This window comes from Leptonotus elevatus, chromosome 2 (assembly GCF_054856555.1).
Source record: "Leptonotus elevatus isolate MCC_2025b chromosome 2, RoL_Lele_1.0, whole genome shotgun sequence".
NCBI lineage: Eukaryota > Metazoa > Chordata > Actinopteri > Syngnathiformes > Syngnathidae > Leptonotus > Leptonotus elevatus.
This window is the reverse complement of record NC_141240.1, coordinates 6,506,295-6,529,133: the sequence shown is the minus strand read 5'-3', so window position 1 is coordinate 6,529,133 and position 22,839 is coordinate 6,506,295. Positions and strand designations below refer to the sequence as shown.

The 22,839-nt window shown below is 46.2% G+C and overlaps 1 protein-coding gene across 1 annotated transcript in view; it reads left to right on the top strand.

Annotated features, from left to right (window-relative positions):
• The first annotated feature begins 14,514 nt into the window (after positions 1-14,514).
• LOC147178286 (interleukin-1 receptor accessory protein-like 1) overlaps positions 14,515-22,839 on the top strand; it is a 190,419-nt gene continuing 182,094 nt past the window's right edge. Inside the window, exon 1 of the mRNA XM_086068572.1 lies at positions 14,515-14,931. The gene's annotated coding sequence lies outside the window, so the exon portion shown is untranslated. The remainder of the gene's footprint in view (positions 14,932-22,839) is intronic.

The following is a 22,839-nucleotide window of genomic DNA, read 5'->3' as shown; positions in this document are numbered from 1 at the left end:
ACCTGTGTTACATGCCATCAGAGGCCGATTGTCATTTTCTGCCAGGAGCTGAGGTGATGAATAGAGTCAGTCTTTACAGTTTTTGCCCATTGCGTGAACATGTTTTTCAAAATTTGGCTCACCGTGTCAAAACTCTAAACACAAGCAAATAAGACACAATATGGGGAAATAAAACATTTCACATCTATGTCAAATTGAAACTCTGTTATCAAAACCTAACAATCCTTTGTCAAAATTTCATTCTGATGACAAAATGATACCCACTTGCATCATATGAATACACTCTCAGATCAGCAGCACCACACTAGTTGACTTTATTTTTTAAATTCACTTCCACAGAAGGCACTTTTTCACAACAACCAAAAGCTGAAATACTCCATACAAAAGCATTACATTTAATTTTTTTTTTATTATTATTATTTTTTTTAAAGTGTATTGTGCAAACCTAGTGTAGTGAGTTAAGAGGAGCGACCAGCGGGGCCCCCCCCTCAACCGGTCGGCGGGGCCCCACCCACCCCACCGGGACCCCGGCGGGCATATGGGACCAGCCCGGCGGGGCGATAGGGCCCGCCCCCCGGATACAGGGGCCCGCCCGAGGCGCCAGGACGCCCACCGGAGCGGGGCGGGCACAACACTAAACCCCAGCCACCCCCGCCGGCCCCCGGAACACAGAGACCCGGGCCATGGATGGAGCCCCCTGCCCAGGGGAGGGGAAGGAAGGCGTACCGGGGAGGGGGAAGGGAGGGGGGAAGGAGACGACAAGAAGGGCAGGGGGCAGCGGCAGGGCCGCAGAGAGAGGGGGAGAGGAGGAGGAAGGGTGACGAGGGAGAAGGGACAGGGAGGCGGAGGACGGGCGGGGAGAGGCGAGGAGGGAGAGGCAGCAAGGGGGACGAAGGGGGAGGGGAGAGGGAACCATGGGGCACCCCGGCGGCCCACAGGCCCCGAACCGCGTCGCCGGGCCCAGAGCGACGGACTGCACCGGAGCGGCGCCGCCCCAGACACTAGGGAGAGCCCCGCAACGCAGCACCCCCCAAGAGACCCAGGGAACGGCCAAGACGCAGCCGCCACCCAGCAGCCAACAGAGGGGCAGACCCGCCCACGCCCAGCCAGGGGGGGACAGCACCCACAGAATTAACCCACTGGCATGCCGTGAATCCGAATACAAAAGCATTACTTTACAGTAGTGTATTTTCCAGTTGAAACAATTCAGTTAAAGCAAAATTGAAACAAACTGCACAACTGTAAACACAGGAAAACACAACGTTGTGCAAGTGGGCTTATAGATCCTGCCGTCTGTTGAGGTCTGGCCACAGGATCACAAACAATGTCTTCTCTAGCTAATCATTGCCCGTTCCATTACCTGCAGAAGAGGCATACGGGCATGTGGTTGGTGGTCATGAACATGCCATCTCCAAGTAGGAATTTTTTTTTTTCTATAGGATTTAGAAATGGTGAGTAAGTGGGCAAATACACAACCTCATATTGATCATGGTTGGTGAACCATTTCTGGACCAGAGCATTCCGATGGAAACTAACATTATCCCAGACAACAACAAACCCGGGCTGCCCGGTTGGGGGGGGCCCCGCTGGTCACACCTCTTAACTCACTACACTAGGTTTGCACAATACACTTTTATAGACATATAGGGCACATAACACACTTTGGGGGGTGGGGTAGGGTGGAAACACCGTCTTCACCCTACAACTCCCCTCCAATTTTAATACACCACACAACTTGTGGGTGGGGGGGGGCTTGTGGGGGTGCCATCGGTTGGGGGCCGCAGTATAGAGCAGTGCTGCGGTCCCCTGTCCGTGTCGCCACCCCGTTGCGGGGTGGGGGGGTGCTGGGGGTGGGGGGTGTCTGGGGGATTGGGGGCATGGGGGCGGCTGGGGCTGGGTTGGGGTGGGTGGCGGGGGTGGATGGGGGGCGGGGGGTTATGGGGGGGGCGGGGGTTGGGGGCCGGTGGGGTGCCTGGTGGGCCTGCAGTGCCCCGTCCTGCTGCGTTGGGCCGGGGGCGCGGGCCGTGTTGGGGCGGGGGGCGCTCCTGCTCCTGGGTTTGCTCTCCGGCCGGTGGCCCTGGTGGGGCCCGGGGGTCGTCCTTTGGCGCTGCCGCGGCCTGGGGGGCCCTGAGGTGTTGCGCTTGCTCTGTTCCGGCGGGGGTCGACGGCTCCCCTCTTTGGTGGAGATTTTCATGCATGCCAGATCCACCACACCAGCATCTACCGAAACTCAGACACAATCTGTTTCCTCCTCAGGTTATTGAATCGGTGGAGGCTGGTGTCTCGGATCTCACGCGGCTTCGTCTGTCCTTCCTTCCTTTTCTCGGTCTCTCCGTTGGTCTCTTGAGGCCTCCCTGATTTTATGTTTTTTGGATTTGTTGGGGTCTGGATGTTTCTTGGGCTGGGGAGGAGTTCTGGTGGGGGGTGTCTGGTCGGTGCTGGATTTCACCTTCCTTGGTTTTCTTCGGTCCCCTCGGGTCTCCTGGTGTTCGATTTAGGTGAACGGTATGAGATTTTTTTTCTAATAGGTTTTCTGGTGAGCTAACAAATACACACACGCACGCACGCACGCACGCACGCACGCACGCACGCACGCACGCACGCACGCACGCACGCACGCACGCACGCACGCACGCACGCACATACACATACTCACCCACACACACAAAAAAAAAAAATGTATGTATGTATGTATGTATATATGTATATATGTATGTATATATGTGTATATATATATATATATATATATTTAAAAAAAAAAAAAAAAAAAAAACCCGGGCTGCTCTGGTCTATCCTGTACCACTGCATCATGAAGTGCATCAACAAATGTGATTATGTGTTGTGCATTGAAGGGACCCAGTTTGGCATGATGGTGCAGTAGCCCTTGAATACTTATGACGGTACACAATGTGATATTTCCTCCATGCTGCCCCAGGACATGCTCAATTGCCCTTTAGCCAATTATAATTCGTCCCCGTCGTCTGCTTTTACTGTTGTTGAATCCAGCCTCGTCAATGTAAATACATTCATGAGGCTGCGGAGCTTCATCCATGTCCATGATTCTCTGTAACAAAAAATGCATATTGTGGATGGCTTTACTCAACGCACACAACAACACATCGAGAACTATCCCACCATACAGGTACCCCTCTAGCTTTCTGAATGTATCTATGTGGTCCATACTTGCAAAGTTCTCAAAATTAACTGAGTCCTTTTTTGTAGCGGGCTGATTGGTGTTCAATTTTGTAAGTGTTTTCAGGTGTGTGTCTAAGTATCTTCAATTAAACAATGTGTGTTATATTTTGAATAGATGCGTTTTGCCAATGGTGCCCTGAGATAAAATTTTTGAACTAAGTGTCTTATGTATGAAATAGTGTGTAGTATGTTACAAAAAGGAGCAAGTGTGTTACAGAATTGCAACTAAAGTGTAAAGCAGCACTTTTGTTTAAGGTATTGTGACAACAACTTTAAGTTAAGCCTGTGTCTATATAGTTTTCAAGCAATGGGCAAAAACTGTAAGAGCAACAGCAATATGTGTGCATCATACTACATCAATGAGTAACAGCTGAAATTACAATAGCTCTAAACAGCAAAACAAGGTCATATTGTTCCACTTCAGTCCTGTAGTTGATGCTCCAAAAGTTGTGGAGGGCTGGTTCCAATAGTTAGGGCTGAACCACCGTTACATGAGCTTATCGTAAATTTTGAAAGAGCCCTGGAAAAGTGCCAGATACATTAAAAGTAGTTATGCACCGAATATTCGGCCACCGAAAATTTCCGGCATTCGGCCGAAATGACAATAAAGCCGAAAGACTATGGCCGAAATAGGTTGCGGTGACACAAGCAAAAAAAACGCTACAAGTAAACGTCTGTTTGAATTAAACAGCGAACGCGGGGCTGAGTGTCCGCCTTTTCTTCCGGTGGCCGAGTACTGCCTACCTCACCTCAATCTTTTTATCTGTGATTTTATGCGATGAGCAAATCTATATGTAACTAGCACACTACATACCGTGCATTAGCCTTACTATGGGAAATAAGAGTGCAGTAGTGAATGTTGTACTAAATTGATACTGTACATAAATCCTCCGTATTCTGTTGAGCAACGCTGCTGCCGGCATTTTGTGGCACACGGAGCATAACGGCTCTTTCGACTTACAGCACGCAATCAATGACGCTGTTCCAAAATTAGAAATAGTGTCACGGAATCTCCGTTGAATGATCTGCTCTTGATGCTTGCAATTATTTTGCATCTAATAACACCACAAATATGCAGAGCAGCAAATGTAGCATGTAGGAATTCCACGTTGTCCTCCATTTCTGAGTTTGCCCTCGTCATTTTTGTCCAATGGTAGCACTAATCGTCACATGCGTCTGTTTACACAATGTACTGTAGTTCACTTGCAAAAAAGCACTTTGTGAATATGAACCACACCAAACGGAAAAAAAATAAAGTCTGCTGTTAGTCCAGACCAAACAAGCAAACCAAAGGACTTTTCTGGTCTGAATACACCTTTAAACACAAATCTAACAGTTCACATTTAAATACAAAAATCACCAACAACAGAATTATCCACTAAACAAGCACAAACATTTTAGGCCTACATTTCACTATAAATTGTATTTTGATGCTTGCAACTTGAAAGAGAAAAAGGCTGGTCAAAATTTGACATTACAGCACAGGCATCTCAAGCCTAAATTTCGAGTAACTTTGAACTGGCAAATTAAGCTGAACTTCCAAATTCAAATCGGTAAAGGAAGATGCACATTTCAATTAAAAAAGTTTTTCGTGTTTGCCTTTGAGTAACATCTTTGGCAGCTGTATTGAGATGGTCCTTTAAGACTGAAACGTTAAATGCTCATTGAGGGAATGTTCACTGGTTGACTAGTCATGTAGATTTTTTTCAACATTGCAGCGCTTTTGAGAACCCCCCCCCCCCCCCCAAACAAAACAATGCACACTGCCATTTGAAGTTACCCATTGTATAGGGAAGAAAAAAATGCTTAACAAGATGGACCTGGAATTGAACAACAATTTGGGCGTTGTCCCGAATGTCCCAATTACCACCTCGCCCCTTGAGCGATGCAATTGGTGAGGTGGTGAATCGAAGACAGATTGTACAAGGATGTCTCTCAAACAGCCAATTTCATTTAATTAATCGTCTATTAATAAGCACTTTTTTTTTTATGAGTATGATTTATTGTTGTTGATGATTTGTCTGTCATTTTTAATCATGCTGCTCCTTGCACCTTTTAAATTGCCCCTCGGGGATAAATAAAGTGTTTTGATTGATTGATTAATGGAGATGGATCTGACTGATGCGATCTTGCCCAGATGTGACCCAATCAGTCTGATTGCCTAATACTGAAAAGCACATACATTTTGCATTGACGGTTCATGTGTAATGTTGCATGGATGGAACTCTTGGCACAGCTACAAGATAATAATTTTTAAAATAATGCCGATTTGCAAAGGCTGTCATCGGAACTGTGACATTGGACTATACTGAGAAGTAGCTTGTTAAACTTTTTCTGGAGCCTTCGGTGGCGAAGATGTTTTAGCCATGACATTGCAACACAAAAAAAGGCATAAGAAATGTATGAGTACAAAGTCCAATTGAAGCGGGGCCCCATTAAAAAAAGAAAATCTGGCCCTGTAGTTCAGGGGAGAGAGTGTTGTGTGCTCAACCTGGCAGAATAATTTTAGAATAATGTTTCAGTGGGCACTCCTTGCCTTAGCTATAATTAATGCAGACAGGACAGAAGTTGCGGTTTCACTCACTGTGAATAGCCCAAGATGCAGGCGCCTGTTTGTGCAAAGACAAAGAAGCTTCCATTTAATGTCAAAAGATTTTATAGAATAAGGGGAAATATACAGTCGACGAACATTTATTTCTCTTGTGATAGATTTGTGTTTTTCACATTTTTCACAAGTAAAATAATGTACAAAATACATAAATATCCTGGGATTAGGCCTAAATCCCAAGTTGAATCATTTAGTGGAAAATAGGGCTGGGCGAATATTTTAATAAAAACCTGATTTCACGATTAAATTTTTAAAATGACAATGAATTGAATTAATTCAATTCATTGCCCAGTCCTAGTGGGAAACTATAGGCCCAGTAATATCTAGGCACATTTAGACCTTGAAGAAAGGGCCAGACATGGGCCAAAGTGTTTGAATTAGTTTACAGAAGAGCATACTTACATGCAATATAACTTGCACTATGCGTTTTGTATGTGTGCAAGGAAATGTGCTCAAGCTTTGCCTGCTGCTGGCTTCTTAGGTAGAAAATAAACAATTTTGATATAACGTGCACAAAATCTTGATTTCCGATCACAAAATACTAATTTGTGACCTCGAGGTATAACGTGGGGACAAAATATGAATTTGTAGTCATTAACTATCTGATGTCGGAGAGGGATACACATAGTACAGGAGTTTGGCAATTTAGTGTGGCCGGGCACTAAATCTTTTCCTAACAAATCCTATCATGAGTCGAAATTACATTTATATCAAGCCAACCTGCTGTAATGATATTGAAAGCTCCCGGTTTGGTTTTATCGTGGTATTGATGACACAGTGTTGTGCTTATTTTAATATCGTGTAAAATACAAACCACAATGACAGCAAGGAAACTTTAATATTGTGACAGACATGGGCACTTCCGTCATGAACAATTCCCGTCAATGACGACACCCACCTTTCAGGGCGTGCACAATGACGCAAAGCCTCTAAAAAATACACGGACTGAGCACCGACTAAAGCAGGTTTACGTCCGTCGATCGGGGTGAGTACAGAACGTCCTTCTCATTACGTATATTTTTGCGAGGGTTCACGTTATAAAGCATTCGCCAAAAATGCATAAGGTGATCGTCATTGACGGGAATTGACGATTGACGGAAGTGCCCATCACTGGACATCCCTAATAATCTTTTTTTTTCGTCAACGTCATCTGTCGGATCAGATATGGTGGCACAATGACGACGGTCTTTAATGCAGTTAATGCGGGTATTGAAGGTCTTAGACATTCAATATTGGTTTTTGGACTTACCACTTACATAGAGAGACTTGTCCAGATTTTCTGAATTTTTTCATTATATTATAGACCCTAGGTGATGAAATTCCTAAATTCCTTGCAATTGTATGCTGAGAAATAAATACAGTGCTATCTAACTAAACAGAAGACAATGGATGAAGTGCTGGGGAACCCTAATGTTTACAAACTGATCTTCATCTCAAGACACATGTTCTTAGCCCACAAAAGCAAATATTTATGACTCAGATTTAGTCACAAGTTGACAACGATCACTAGATCTCAACTATAAACTATAAAAGTGCACTATGATCAGTTACTGGTTAGTAAAAAAAAGTTAAAAAAAACAATCATGCTTTAAGCTGCTGCATGTGGAGAGTTGAAGTGCCGTGTATATACTTCGGTTTTTACAGGTAGGTCGCCACTTTCTTGTAAATGTATGTGACTGTAACATTACGTGGCAGAGTAGTCATTCAGCAATCATCTTCTAACCCAAAGGTTTGATATGAGCCCTTGGAAATTGATTACATTTCTGCTGCTTTTTTACACCAAGATTGCAATCTAGAGGAGTCAAAAAACAAATATCACGTCCTTCATGAAGCCTCATTTGTCCATCTCATTCAGGAAGGCTAAATGCTAGGCGTCATATTTAGAGAAAAACTTCTAGATGAAAACCTGCTCCAGAGTGGTCAGGACCTCAGATTGCGGGGGAGGTTTAACTTCCAAGTAGACAACGACCCAAAGCACACAGCAAAAACAATGAGGACGTGCCTTCAGGCCAGAGCTCAGACTTGAATCCCATCAACCATCTCTGGAGAGATCCGAAAATGGCTGTGCACCGTCGCTCCCCATCGAGGCTGATGCAGCTTGAATGGTGATGCAAAGAGGAATGTGTAAAACTGCCCAAAGGTGCATCAACAAAGTTAATGTTTAGTGTGTTTACACATCATGCCACCATAAAGCACTGTGACTACTTGTCACACTTAAATACTATAGGCAGCTGTGATGCTATTTGGAGGGCACACCTGTCATGTTTTGGGTTCTGTTTTCCTTGTGTGTCTCCCTTGGTCTTGTTTAAGTGTGATCCTGCCCGTTTTTGCCTTGGAGTTTCCCCCATGTCATGCTGCCCGTTTTGCCTTGTTGTTTTCCCCATGTTTTGTTTTCCCTGGTAATTTGGAAGCTCGCTTTTGATTTATAGAAATTTAAATCTTTTTTTTGCTCCATCAACTGCATCCTTGCCTGGCTATTTTTCCTCCCTGCGACTGGGTCCTCCACCAAACCACACCCATCCTGACAGAATGAACCGACCAGAGAAGGACCCAGCGGGAGCGCTGAAAGCCACGTTGTGGAATCAGGAGGCACGCCAGTCACGCCATGAGGAGTTCCAGCACGCCATGGCCACCCAAATGGTCCTACTATCGTCCTTGATTGAGGGAGTCGGGCGTCGTTTGGCTTCAGCTGGAGGCGCTCGGAGTCGCCAGCCCCAACTCCCCAAACCACGTCTGTCGCAGTTTCAAGTCCCCGAACCACGTCTGTCGCACCTTCAACTCCCCGAACCACGTCTGCCGCACCTTCAACCCCCCGAACCACGTCTGCCGCACCTTCAACCCCCCGAACCATGTCTGCCGCAGTTCCAAGTCCCAGAACCACGTCTGCCGCAGTTCCAAGTCCCCGACCCACGTCTGCCGCAGTTCCAATTCCCCGAGCCATGTCTGCCGCAGTTCCAAGTCCCCGAGCCACGTCTGCCACCGCAGCCTCAGGTCCCCGAGCCGGCTCCGCGGCAGCCCCAGGTACCCGTGCCGGCCCCAGGTCCCCGTGCCGGCTCCGCGGCAGCCCCAGGTCCCCGTGCCGGCTCCGCGGCAGCCCCAGGTCCCCGTGCCGGCTCCGCGGCAGCCCCAGGTCCCCGTGCCGGCTCCGCGGCAGCCCCAGGTCCCTGTGCCGGCTCCGCGGCAGCCCCAGGTCCCCGTGCCGGCTCCGCGGCAGCCCCAGGTGCCCGTGCCGGCTCCGCGGCAGCTCCAAGCCCCCCAACCAGGTCTGCCAGCTCCGCGGCAGCTCCAAGCCCCCCAACCAGGTCTGCCGGCTCCGCGGCAGCCCCAAGTCGCCCAACCAGGTCTGCCGGCTCCGCGGCAGCCCCAAGCCCCCGTGCCAGGTGTGCAGCCCCAAGCCCCCGTGCCAGGTCTGCCGCCTCCACGGCAGCCCCAAGCCCCCGTGCCAGGTCTGCCGCCTCCACGGCAGCCCCAAGCCCCCGTGCCAGGTCTGCCGCAGTTCCAAGTCCCCGACCCACCTCTGCCGCAGTTCCAAGTCCCCGAGCCACGTCTGCCGCAGTTCCAAGTCCCCGAGCCACGTCTGCCACCGCAGCCTCAGGTCCCCGTGCCGGCTCCGCGGCAGCCTCAAGTCCCCGTGCCAGGTCTGCCGCCTCCACGGCAGCCTCAAGACCCCGTGCCAGGTCTGCCGCCTCCACGGCAGCCTCAAGTCCCCGTGCCAGGTCTGCCGCCTCCACGGCAGCCTCAAGACCCCGTGCCACGGCAGCCTCAAGACCCCGTGCCACGGCAGCCTCAAGACCTCGTGCCAGGTCTGCCGCCTCCACGGCAGCCTCAAGACCCCGTGCCACGTCTATCGCAGTTTCAAGTCCCCGAACCACGTCTGTCGCACCTTCAACTCCCCGAACCACGTCTGCCGCACCTTCAACCCCCCGAATCACGTCTGCCGCACCTTCAACCCCCCGAACCACGTCTGCCGCAGTTCCAAGTCCCCGAACCCCGTCTGCCGCAGTTCCAAGTCCCCGACCCACGTCTGCCGCAGTTCCAAGTCCCCGAGCCACGTCTGCCGCAGTTCCAAGTCCCCGAGCCACGTCTGCCGCCGCAGCCTCAGGTCCCCGAGCCGGCTCCGCGGCAGCCCCAGGTACCCGTGCCGGCCCCAGGTCCCCGTGCCGGCTCCGCGGCAGCCCCAGGTCCCCGTGCCGGCTCCGCGGCAGCCCCAGGTCCCCGTGCCGGCTCCGCGGCAGCCCCAGGTTCCCGTGCCGGCTCCGCGGCAGCCCCAAGCCCCCCAACCAGGTCTGCCGGCTCCGCGGCAGCTCCAAGCCCCCCAACCAGGTCTGCCGGCTACGCGGCAGCCCCAAGCCCCCCCAACCAGGTCTGCCTGCTCCGCGGCAGCCCCAAGCCCCCCTACCAGGTCTGCCGGCTCCGCGGCAGCCCCAAGCCGCCCAACCAGGTCTGCCTGCTCCGCGGCAGCCCCAAGCCCCCGTGCCAGGTGTGCAGCCTCCACGGCAGCCCCAAGCCCCCGTGCCAGGTCTGCCGCCTCCACGGCAGCCCCAAGCCCCCGTGCCAGGTCTGCCGCCTCCACGGCAGCCTCAAATCCCCGTGCCAGGTCTGCCGCCTCCACGGCAGCCTCAAGTCCCCGTGCCAGGTGTGCCACCTCCACGGCAGCCTCAAGACCCCGTGCCACGGCAGCCTCAAGACCCCGTGCCACGGCAGCCTCAAGACCCCGTGCCACGGCAGCCTCAAGACCTCGTGCCAGGTCTGCCGCCTCCACGGCAGCCTCAAGACCCCGTGCCACGTCTTCCGCCTCCACGGCAGCCTCAAGACCCCGTGCCACGGCAGCCTCAAGACCCCGTGCCACGGAAAGCCCCAAGTCCCTGTGTCACCTCTTCCATGGCGGCTTCAAGTCCTTGAGTGTGGACAGGAGGTGCACGTCCCACTGCCGTCTTCTCCTTGTCTGGCGGCGCACGTTGTGGTCGCCCTTTGCTCCAGTGTGGCGTCCGGGGCGCCCTCCGGACCGGCGCCGCCGGGCTCCCCTCGTCTGGCGTCCTGGACGCCCCCCGGACTGGCCTTGATGGGTGTGCCAGGTTCCCGCCTCCGTGCCCCCCCTCCGCCCGCCCTGTTTTTGGACTTTTTTGTGTTAGGGACGTCTGGGAGCCGTCCCTTGAGGGAGAGGTTCTGTCATGTTTTGGGTTCTGTTTTCCTTGTGTGTCTCCCTTGGTCTTGTTTAAGTGTGATCCTGTTTTTCCCCATGTGATGCTGCCCGTTTTTGCCTTGGAGTTTCCCCCATGTCATGCTGCCCGTTTTGCCTTGTTGTTTTCCCCATGTTTTGGTTTCCCTGGTAATTTGGAAGCTCGCTTTTGATTTATAGAAATTAAAATATTTTTTTTGCTCCATCAACTGCATCCTTGCCTGGTTATTTTTCCTCCCTGCGACTGGGTCCTCCACCAAACCACACCCATCCTGACAACACCTATGTAAAATGCGCCCCTCAAATTATTATTTTTATTTTTTTAAGCCAGGCATGTTTCTCGAGTTGATTAAATAAATAAATAAATAAAAATCTGTTGAACCACAATTCAAAAGCAATGTCTTTTGACTTAATTTTCTGTACATTATTATTATGATTATTTTCAGCAGTATTTTTATTTCAGTAACAGAGGGGCACTACTACCAACAATTGTGTCTATGCGTGTATTTCTCAGAAAAAAACAGCTGTGAGTAAATATGAAGACGCAGATTCGGTATATTCAGGAAGAACACAGTGTTCACATTGTTCACATTTTAATTCTTGAGTGATGACACAAATTAGAATGCGCATGTGTTGATCAGTATGTTATGCTGTTAGTCCCAGCAGTGCACTCTCATAACTTATGAACTAACTGTCATGTTGACGTATTTGCCGCTCAGACTTTCGTCTGTGACCTCATTACCCCAGTTAAAAGTGGGGCCATCTCATCTCCCAGAAGTCCATCTCAACCATCTGCAGCGGGAAATGCAGGGCTCTATGTATTTGCAATTTGCCTACTATAGGCCGCAAACATGATGATGATGATGATGACGATGATGACTTTTAAAATGGTTAGAGCAAGACTCACACAGTGCTATTGGACTATAAGGTGTTTGTTTGTACTCTTTAAATGGCCAAAAAGTGCAAAGTTGACCTAGTCAAGAAAAACTCTAGCAATCATAAACATAGTGGGTATTAATTTTAGAGCTGCAGCTAATGTTTATTTTAACCCTATAAAGCTTGAACCATGAAATATATGAGAAAATTCAGATGCTTTGTAAATAGAGTATTTATTGGTCCCTTTGAACAAACAAACAAAGTGTTTTTTTGTATTTTTTAAATCAACTTCCACATGACTTTTAATTTGTGTCATATTTGATACATCCGGTCACAATGCTTTAAATTTGTACTTTTATAACTGTCAAAAATATAATAATAAACATATAAAACAATAATAAACGCATGTGTCACATAATATGTCAGGGTTTTAATGGAAAAAAAAATATTATACTGATAAAATAGAGGGCTCAAAATGTATTGTATTTAATATGATATGTTTGGCTTTATAGGGTTAATAATCGATGAATCGTAATTTATTTTTAAATTAATTGATGAAATTTAAAAGCATGGCATTATTTCAAAAATTACGGTGCTGTAAATGCACATATATAAGTTATGATTTAATTACTTGTTTGGTCTGTAGCATCTGAAAAGAGGCAAATGCATGGCAACATCATGCTGTGAGAAGTAAAAATGAAAAATATGTGTTTTGGACTGTTTGAGTTTCGAAAACCCACCATGTTCCGAATTTGTTGTTCTTAAATGTCGTATTAAATCTGTTGATGTGGAACTTGAGTTATCTTTGTGCCTAAAAATCACACAAAAGTTCCACACGGCAGACATGTTTGTTTGGGACTGCGGGCTGTAAGAATGAGTTGCGGATGATTGGTTGTGATTGGCTGTGAAAGGCATTGATCGACATATACCAATTATGTACTTTTTCACAGGAATCAACCGATGGACTCATTCTTTATATATATATATGGCGCCAGTTGAGCCACTGTAAGCCAGGTAAGGCACCAGGGCTTGACGGCATCCCAGCCAGGGTGATTAAGAACTGTGCCATGGAACTCTCCCCTATCCTACACTCACTCTTCTGCCAGACCCACAGAACTCACCCCACACCTGGACCCCCTCCAATTTGCCTAAAAGGCTAGGAGGGGCACAGAGGACGCTGTGGCCTGCCTGCTGCATCTCCTCCTCCAGCATCTAGACTCTCCGGGCAACTTCGCCAGGATCCTCTTTGTGGACTTCAGCTCCACCTTCAACTCCCTACAGAAGCATCTATTTGATCAGCACACCACGGACATTCAAAAATGAAGTCAACAAAGACTGCCAGCCTTTCGTAAGCTCAAAGAAATTTAGGGTGCACCCCACCTCCTGCTATTACTTTACAAAAGCATTGTTCAACCCATCCTCCTGTACTGCAGCACATGTTTCTTCACCATGCTTTCTGTCACCAACCGCACCAAACTTACACGCATCACTAACACAGCAGCTAAAATCATTGGTCTACCCACACCCAACCTTCCAGACATAAACAACGGGTCCATCATAGTAGCAAACACAATAGTCCAGGAGACCAACGACCCACTACACAACACTTTATCCCTCTTCCCTCGGGGTGCAGGTTTAGGGCAATCAGGTTCAGGAGGGCCCGCTTTGGGAAAAGTCTGATCCCAGCAGCCATAGCCGCCCTAAACAGAGGCCCCGCTGACCAATCTAAATCCGACACCCTGACATATGCCATGTATATTGCCATGTCTGCCATCTGTCTGTGATGCATGTAAAGTTGTTGTCTTCTTCCAGTACAGTCTAGTGAAAATGAATTTCCCCACGGGGACCAATAAACTAATCAATCAAAAAATGTACATATATATATATATATATATATATATATATATATATATATATATATAGTTGAGTTGCTACAACAACAAATAAAGTTGTGGCCTAACATTTTGCAGGGTGCTTTAAATCACAGAAAATAAACATCCCAACGAAAGTTGTTCCCTAGGTGCCCTCAATACACATTTTGCATCCAAACCAGCTGATTGAGTCGAGCCCATCTGTGGCTGAAAACCTCGAATAGAAAAAGGACTCAATGCTGTGTTTGTCCACTCCTTTGCTCATTAAGGACCTACTATTCATGCCAGGCCCTGTGGATGACAAAGAAAGCTCACAACTGCACATTTTCACGAAGCGGAGGCTAGTTTTTTTCCCCTCATCCTCAAAGGCCTCCCTTCATAAGAATTCTCCTCACAGAAAACTTTGCCAGTTAGCGCAGTCAGGCGCAAATCAAAGTAGGAACCTTTCTATTGCTAGATAGGACCTATACTCGTTTACAGTGTGTCTATCATTTCTATTCCAATTTGGGCCAAAGAAAGGCACCACCCTATCAATTCAATATCATTAATGTTTAATAAGCGCTGTACTGACGGACAGACTTTTTATTTCTTATTTTTTGCACACTACTTTGTTGCCTGCCGCTAAGAGAGAGAGAGGTAGGGGAGGGAAGAGAGAGAGAAAGAGAGAGAGAGAGAGAGAGAGAGAGAGAGAGAGAGAGAGAGAGAGAGAGAGAGAGAGAGAGAGAGAGAGAGAGAGAGAGAGAGAGAGAGAGAGAGAGAGAGAGAGAGAGAGAGAGAGAGAGAGAGCGCATCCTTGTTGCCCGCGCGTCGTCACTTCGGGTTATCCGCGCTGATGGTCCTGATCGCGAGAGCAGGCATGACTGATTTTACGGAATGATTCTAGTGATTGCCTCCCGCCATATCGATGTTAATGGTGGTGTGATCGACCGAGCTTACTCACTAACGTTATTCTCTTCTTTGCTGCCGTTTGTTAGTGACAGGTTGCAGGTGTGCAGTCGTTGACAATATGTGATTTTTGAAGCGACGCTGGGATTTTTGGAGAATTGCACTACTTTTGGGACTAAATATTTGTTCTGTCATTATATATCAGATTTTTTTTTTTTTTTAACGCGCTCCATTCTGCAGCCCAGGGCACCGATTCCCCGCAATGGCTCTGTGAATTAACAGCGAAAAGATTCTAACCATTCGGGAACTGTGTGAAGGTAAGTTAATCCTTTTTTGTCACGCATATCCTTACAAATTTAAAGCTGAATTACTACCTGGAGGTTACTGTCGGTGCATTTAGTTTAGTCACACTAAAGTCCACCAATATGCGACATTAAATCAGTTACGCGTCAAATACACAGGCAGCTTTTTGTGTGTGTGCCTAATATATAGTAAACAATTCGTGACTGCAATACAGCCACATGCTCCATTCTATTCTTCAAAGTAACGTCAGTGAATAAATACAGTGTCAATGCATCCAGCCTCTTGGCACGAATATCGAGTGGACAGTTCTTAACGTTGCCATTTGTTTGGGATCTCCGGGTGCGTCACGACTGCAGCCAGTGCGCTTCCATGTGCATTTGCCCACACGCAAGCGAGGTGAGTGTTTGGCGGTCGACCCTCTCTGCCTTCAGCCAGCTGAGTGGACTGCAATAAATGTTTTTAAAGGGGTGCGGTTCGGGTGGGCAGCGTTAAAGGTGTAGCTGTTGAAAAATTGCACTGTAAAATCTGTAGAGTAAATTTGACTCTATTCAGAGTGGGACCAAATAGACTCATTTTTAGAGTAATATTTACACTTGGAAGAGAGTAAAATAAAGAATAAAAACAAATTGAAGTCACTCAAGAATTGAGGAACGAACTCACGACCTTCAGCTTGGGAGACTGCCACACTACCACCTGGGCTATGCCCCTCCTACTGTTGGCTTATCTCCAAGAAGAGACCAAAAACAACCCAAAATAAAATTTTTGGTCTCTTGGAGTTAGGAAGATTCCAGCTGACACAAGCGATATACTAACACACAGCAAGGAGCAACATGGCTCGGGGAGTTCTCCCAATCTGAAGGTCGTGAGTTCGGTCCTCAACCCTTGAGTGACTTTTACTGATTTAATGTTTAAATTCTTTATTTTACTCTCTTCCATGTGTAAATATTATTCTAAAACGGAGTCAATTTGGTCCCACTCTAATTGAGTCAAATTTACTCTACAGAATTTACTGTTTGGGCATGAGTAATGAGGACTACCACTATAACTAATAAAAACTTATATAGATATGCAATCGCACAAATACATTTACAGCTAAAATAGTAAAAAAAAATTGCTCCTCAGAACACTGTGGAGAAGATAATTCATTTTCAGAAAAAAAATGTTTTCCTCCAATTTCTACTTATTAGTGTTGAGAGCCGATATGTTAACACATCTAAAATGGGCATTTAGTGGTAGCGCTCTGGCGTGGTTTTATCCTGTTGAGTGACAGAACTTTTTGTATTAGCCTTGGTTGCTCTGAGTTCCACTCTGCCCCTGTTAATAAATATGTTGATTCAAGCTTTGCCACAGGAGCATCCAGCAGCGCATGAATTAATAGGTTAGTGGCAGCGGCTACTTAACATAGGCCAAGCCAGCAGCTACATATTGAGCTGAGTCGTGTGTTCTCAGAAATTGATTTAGATGAAGATAACGACCTCCAGCATCTACACTGTATGACAGGAAGGCAAACTTTGTATAACTATGTCAACGACGGCAAAGGACATGCCCAATCATTTAGTGTGTTCTTTGATTGACTTATCTTGGTGCATAGACAAATGTGCCATAGTGTGACTATTTGTCAAGAACTCCAAGCAGCATTGACAATCTTCCAATATGGAGGTTTAATGATGCTACTGTCAAAAGCTGATCAGTTTTTCACGCTCTTGGTTACCTCCTTTGGTCCTAAAACTAACAGCTGGAATCATATCAAGTAGGGATATTCTATACCACTTTTTTTTTTAGACTGATACAGATACTCAAATATGCAGTACTCACAAATACCGTGTGCCGATACCATTAGTACTTATGATACATAAAATTTCCCCTAAAAAAAACAATGACAGATTAAAAAAACGACATATAAATCCCAACTATAGCAAATTTCCTTAAAATTGAATGAAATTAATGGCAATTATATTTTTTCAATTTGCTCATAAAAGTAATTTTGCAAAGAGCACACAATAAAATGAATTAAAAAAAACCATTAATAAGATGAAACAATCCAGTGGCAAAAAAAAGAAGAAGTTCTAATCAAAATATGTGGTTGTACAATTTTTTTTAAAGGAATAAGAGTGCAAAGAATTCAATTCAATACAATAAGGCAAGTGATTTAGTAATATCTACCATGTTAAGAATTCCTCAAGCTGTTTAGTGTGTGATGTTTAATTATATATTTTTGAAATCTATGCTTTTAATTTGGAAGGCTGCTCTGTATAGGAATTAGTATACATAAAACCCAAAGGGAAATGAAAAAGCCACATTACAAATATTATGTAGTGTGTATAAGGCCCCGTCCACACAAAAGCCAGTTTCAATGTATCCTCACAAGTTTTTTACCGTTTAGGCCGTTCGTCCACACGATGGCACGGTTTCGGAGCTTGAAACCGATTACTTTTGAAACCGGGCTCCAGAGTGGACATATTTTAAAACGCGCCCCGTACGCTCCAGTGATGATGTAATGGTCGCAGCTCGATGACGACGGGTTGTCGCAGATTGATGACGTATGGCGCGAATTCTCGCGTGACTGCGCGCGAACCTGTCTGTCAACAACAATGGCGGATAGCTGTGTCGTAGTCGTTTTCCGCAGCCTCCTTAGCTTGCTTATGCAGCAAAATATTTTGCTTTTTTATTCCCATGTTCGACAATCGGTGTTGTACTTGAATCACCAGCCTTTGTCACTTCTCCTGTGTCTTTTTCTTGTTGTTTTGATACATGCAAAGCCATGTTTGTTCTGTAGAATGCAATAAAGCTAGGGGGAAAACAAGTGTCCGTCTTCTTTGCTGATTCTTCTTCTACGCTTTTCGTTAACTCCCTGTGGCTGCGCTACAGTGCTACTCCAGACTTGGCATAAACATTACAGCCGTTAAACGTCCTCAGCGTCTTCTTTTGGACACACACAAGTCTTGAAATGCTTTTTTGTGTACGAGATTTGTTTGAGGAACGAAGCCGGCTTTGTTTCCGTCTGGACGGGGTCTAAGAGCTATAATTAGCGTCTGCACCGTTCTATTTTTAGCACCGCAGCTGGATAGCGTTAACGAGGCAATTGAGCGTGGCAAACCTAACGAGGCAATTAAACACGACGAAGTTACGTGAGCTACAAACATATATGAACCACAGATATAGAAGATATTACTCAAAACAAGAGTTACTCACTTATTCTCAGTAATGCACACCGAAATGGAGCTGCCGGAAGTAATTAAATGAACAATTGTTACCTCATAAGGAGACACACAGGAAACGAACGAGACGGAACAACATTTTTGAGCTGGGGCCGATACCAGTATTTATATCCGTCGCAAGTACCGATACCACGAAATTGGCCTGGTGTCGGCCCGATACCTCGCTTATCCCTGATATCAAGCATTGGGGCAGGTCTGGCTCAGACTTAACCATCCAAAGATATCAAAAGCTTTTCTGTGCTTCTGTTGATTGATACTTTTAATTTTCAAGGAGCTGTTACCTGCTCCTGCTGGCCGTGGTTTTGCATTGAAGAGTTATTCAAAGGCTTTCGGATGAAAGGGTTCATTAATTGGGTGGGAAATAAGTGCTGTCTCGCCTTGCAATACAGCCCTTTGTAAGGCATGATTGGAGCAATTGATACAGATTTTTTGGGGAGGAACATTAAGAGGACATGGGGGTGGGGGGGGGGGGGTGCACTTCCATTCTGGCTATTAAATTACACTACTGACTCTGAAGGAAATGAAAAATACAGAAGCGATCCAGGTTGTGTGTCCATAACAAACACGCTACAGTGCTGCCATCACAGCTTGCCACCACTGATGAGACATTGACCATCATGCATTAGAAGCAACAGACAACATACACAATAACATACACAATAATGTTTTAAAAATCCAATTCCTGTGAAGATAGAATCTTCCTCCCACTCTACACACACCCTTGTTCCATCGTAAATCACAATCACTCGGCATTGATCTAACTCACAGCTATTTATTTGTGTTGCCACTGTCATGTCCTGAATTGACAAGTATGGCAGCTCACATAGATAACGATGTGTCTGGACATAAAAAGAAGAGGCACCGCTGCCAAGATGAATACCAATGCTTCAAGCTATCTCTTCTACCGTCTCTGTTCCAAATGGTCAACTTTATTTTTTATTTTTTTACATCCTTGAAGAGGTTAGGTTTTACTTACTGGCAATATAAATAAAAAAATGTTTAACATAATGGCTGCAAAATTCAAATCATATTTAATTCAACCAATATCATCACAGTCACCTTTCAGATACTTCCTTTATCAAAGTATAGCAAAGTGTCCAAATTTGAATGCCACTAAGGTAGTACATTCGGGTATTCAACCACATTTTTGTAGAAAAATATACTCCTCCAATCAAACAAATTTAAGAATTGGAACCACGATCACAGATAATATAGTCATGGGCAATCAGAGTCAAAATACCAGGTAGTGAATATATATTCCTGTCTCCATATCCTTTTATAGATCAGGGATGTCAGGTTTTGTGGGTGATTGTGGACCCAAGCGCAGGGAAGCAGAGCAAGGTGAGGCCGGTGACCTCTTTGACGTAATTTAATTTAAAGAAAAAACAAAAGGCAAACAAAGTACAAAACGAGATACAAAGTACAAACCAGAACTGGAAATAAACTCACTAGTACAAAAACTAAAACAGACAGGACACACAGGAGCAAGAAACAGGGTGCGACTAAGGCCCCGTCCAGACGGATGCAAAGCCGGCTTCGTTCCTCAAACAAATCTCGTACACACAGAAGCGTTACAAAGACTTGCGTGTGTCCAAAAGAAGACGCTGAGGACGTTAAACGGCTGTAATGTATATGCCAACTCTGGAGCGGCGTTGTAACGCAGCCACAGGGAGTTAACGGTAAGCGTAGAAGAAGAATCAGCGTAGAAGAAGAATCAGCGAAGAAGACGAACACTTTTTCTTTTTTTAAACTTGGGCTGACTTGGCTGTGGCTTGGGGTGAAGAGCAGGAACCGGGGGGCACATCAGCCTGCCCCCATGGGGGAGTGAGGAGCACCAGGGATACCAGAAACCGAGGCTACAAAGACTAACGGAATGTGACAAGAAGAAACGGGATCAGGTGGAGTGGGGACTAAATTATTATGTGACTGTGACGTGGGACTAGTTAGAGTACAAGTCTGAGACCGGGGTGACGAGGAGACAGTTTTGGAGCGAAGTGTGGAAAAGTATTCCTCAAAAGAAAACCGCAATGTAAACATATAAGGGTCTAAAGTGCTAGTAAAAAATCCAAGTCGGACTCTGAGTCTGTATCTTCAAAACAATGGGGTGGTAAAATAGTGTCATAAGGCAGGGACTTAAGTGAACTAAGGGGATCGGGTGAATGGGAGACGAAGGACATGGAAGGAATAGGGTTGAGCGGCAGGCTGATGGCGTTGAGCAGCAGATTAGCGGCGTGCCGGTCAGGGCTGGGGTCTTCCCGTTGGGTCCGGGCGTGGTCGAGTCATTCTGTCAGGTTGTGTGGGTGATTGTGGACCCAAGCTCAGAGAAGCAGAGCGAGGCGAGGCAGGCGTGCTCTTTGACGTAATTTAATTTAAAGAAAAAACAAAAGGCAAACAAAGTCCAAAATAAGATACATAGTACAAACCAAAACTGGGAATAAACTCACTAGTACAAAAACTAAAACAAGCAGGACACACAGGAGCAGGACTGAAAGAAAGCAGGGAACTAAATACACATAGTAACGAGACAATGAGAGACACCTGGACAAGACACACGTGGCTTGGGGAGCTGATTGGGTGACAGGGACCTGGATGACAAGCACAGGAGGACATGATAAAACTTGACGAGACAGTGAGACACATAAGGAAAACATGACCCATAAACCAAACCAAAACACAGACCATGACAAGGGACTTCTCATGACAAATTTTCATTAGCGCTACTGGGGGTGGGGGTTACATAGTACATCACTAACCACATGTATGACAAAAATGGCATTTGAAAAAACGGACAAAATATGGTATGTGTATATGTCAGGTTTTTGTTAAACCAATGCACAGAACGTTATCTTTATATATTTGAATGCTCAAATGAGCATTTAAAAATCCACTACAAAGCAAACAAAAAACAACCACATACTATGATTTTTTTTCCTGCATGTGCAAAGGTCTCTCTTGCATAAAAATACCCATTCAAAGATGGCACAAAACTACCGAAAAACGAACCAACATTAAGTGCAAAAACTCATTTTGTGCACATTAAAATAAATTAATGCACTTAAAGATCTTCATCATATTATTTAAAGGGACAGTGTGGAGAATGTTTTGCCATCTAGTAGTGAACTAATAGAATGCAACGACCTAAGTTCGAAGTTGGGCATTGAAGCATGCACACTACGGTTCCTCAGAGAGACGACACTTTGCAAACCTACCATAAATCATTGCATTCACAAATGTATTCTCCTTCGGGTATCCGTAGCAGCAAACATGTCAACCTTTTGGAAGGTGTAGCACAAACTTTGTAATATAATTAGCAATTACTTACTACGATCATATAAAAAATAAAAAAGGTGAATTTGATAGAATTTTTTTTGCATATTATTGACATTAATAGTGTTTTTTTAACACGAGTGTATACTGAGAAACTGCAAAATTCTACACATTGTCACTTGTCACTGGTCCTGCATGTCATTCCAAACCCATTCACCTGTATAACTTGGTAGAAAAGTTCATCCCTAATGCATCCAGTCTGCCACTTTACCTGACCTCATGACCTAATTTTCTTGTCTTCTCTGATGGACAATACAAACTTGAGGTTGGAGGAGCTGGATGTCTGCCATCTAGTGCTCAACACTGTTATTACAACTCAACTTCAAGTGTATGAAGGTGCACATGGCGCTTCCCTGTTCTAGCTAGATCATAACCAAAACAATAGTTTATTCTTTAGTCCATATAGCAGTTATGTATTGTTTAAATCCTGCTGACAGATACATGAGCAAAGAGATCAATGGGGGGCTGCCGGTTGGTCGGGTGGGGTCGGGCGTGGTGGGGGGTGTCTCGTGGATTGGGGACCTGGGGGCGGCTGGGGCTGTGTTGGGGTGGATGGCGGGGGTGGATGGGGGGCGGGGGGGGTGTGTGGGGGTTGGGGGCCAGTGGGGTGCCTGGCGGGCCTGTAGTGCCCCGTCCTGCTGCGTTGGGTCGGGGGCGCGGGCCGTGGGGGGCGCTCCTGCTCCTGGGTTTGCTCTCCGGCCGGTGGCCCTGACGGGGCCCGGGGGTCGTCCTTTGGCGCTGCCGCGGCCTGGGGGGCCCTGAGGTGTTGCGCTTGCTCTGTCCTGGCAGGGGTCGACGGCTCCCCTCTTTGGTGGAGATTTTAATGCATGCCAGATCCACCACACCAGCATTTATCGAAACTCAGACACAATTTGCTTCCTCCTCAGGTCATTGAATCGGTGGAGGCTGGTGTCTGTGGATCTCACTCGGCTTCGTCTGTCCTTCCTTCCTTTCCTCAGTCTCTCCTTCGGTCTCTTGAGGTCTCCCTGATTTTTTTTTTTTTTTGGGATTTGTTGGAATTTAGATGTTTCTTGGTCTGGGGAAGAATTCTGGTGGGTGGCCCGGTGGGGGTGGTGTCTGGTCGGTGCTGGATTTCACCTTCCTTGGTTTTCTTTGGTCCCTTCGGGTCTCCTGACGGCGGTGTTCGGTTTAGGTGAACGGTATGGGATTTTTTCTAATAGGTTTTTGGTGAGCTAACAAATACACGCACGCACGCACGCACGCACGCATACTCACCCACATACAAAAAATAATAATATATATATATATATAAAAATATATAATTAAAAATTAAAAAAAAATATATATATATATAAAATAAAGAGCAATGATGATGACATTTCCGAATGAACAATACTGAGCTCTTTATAAAAAAAG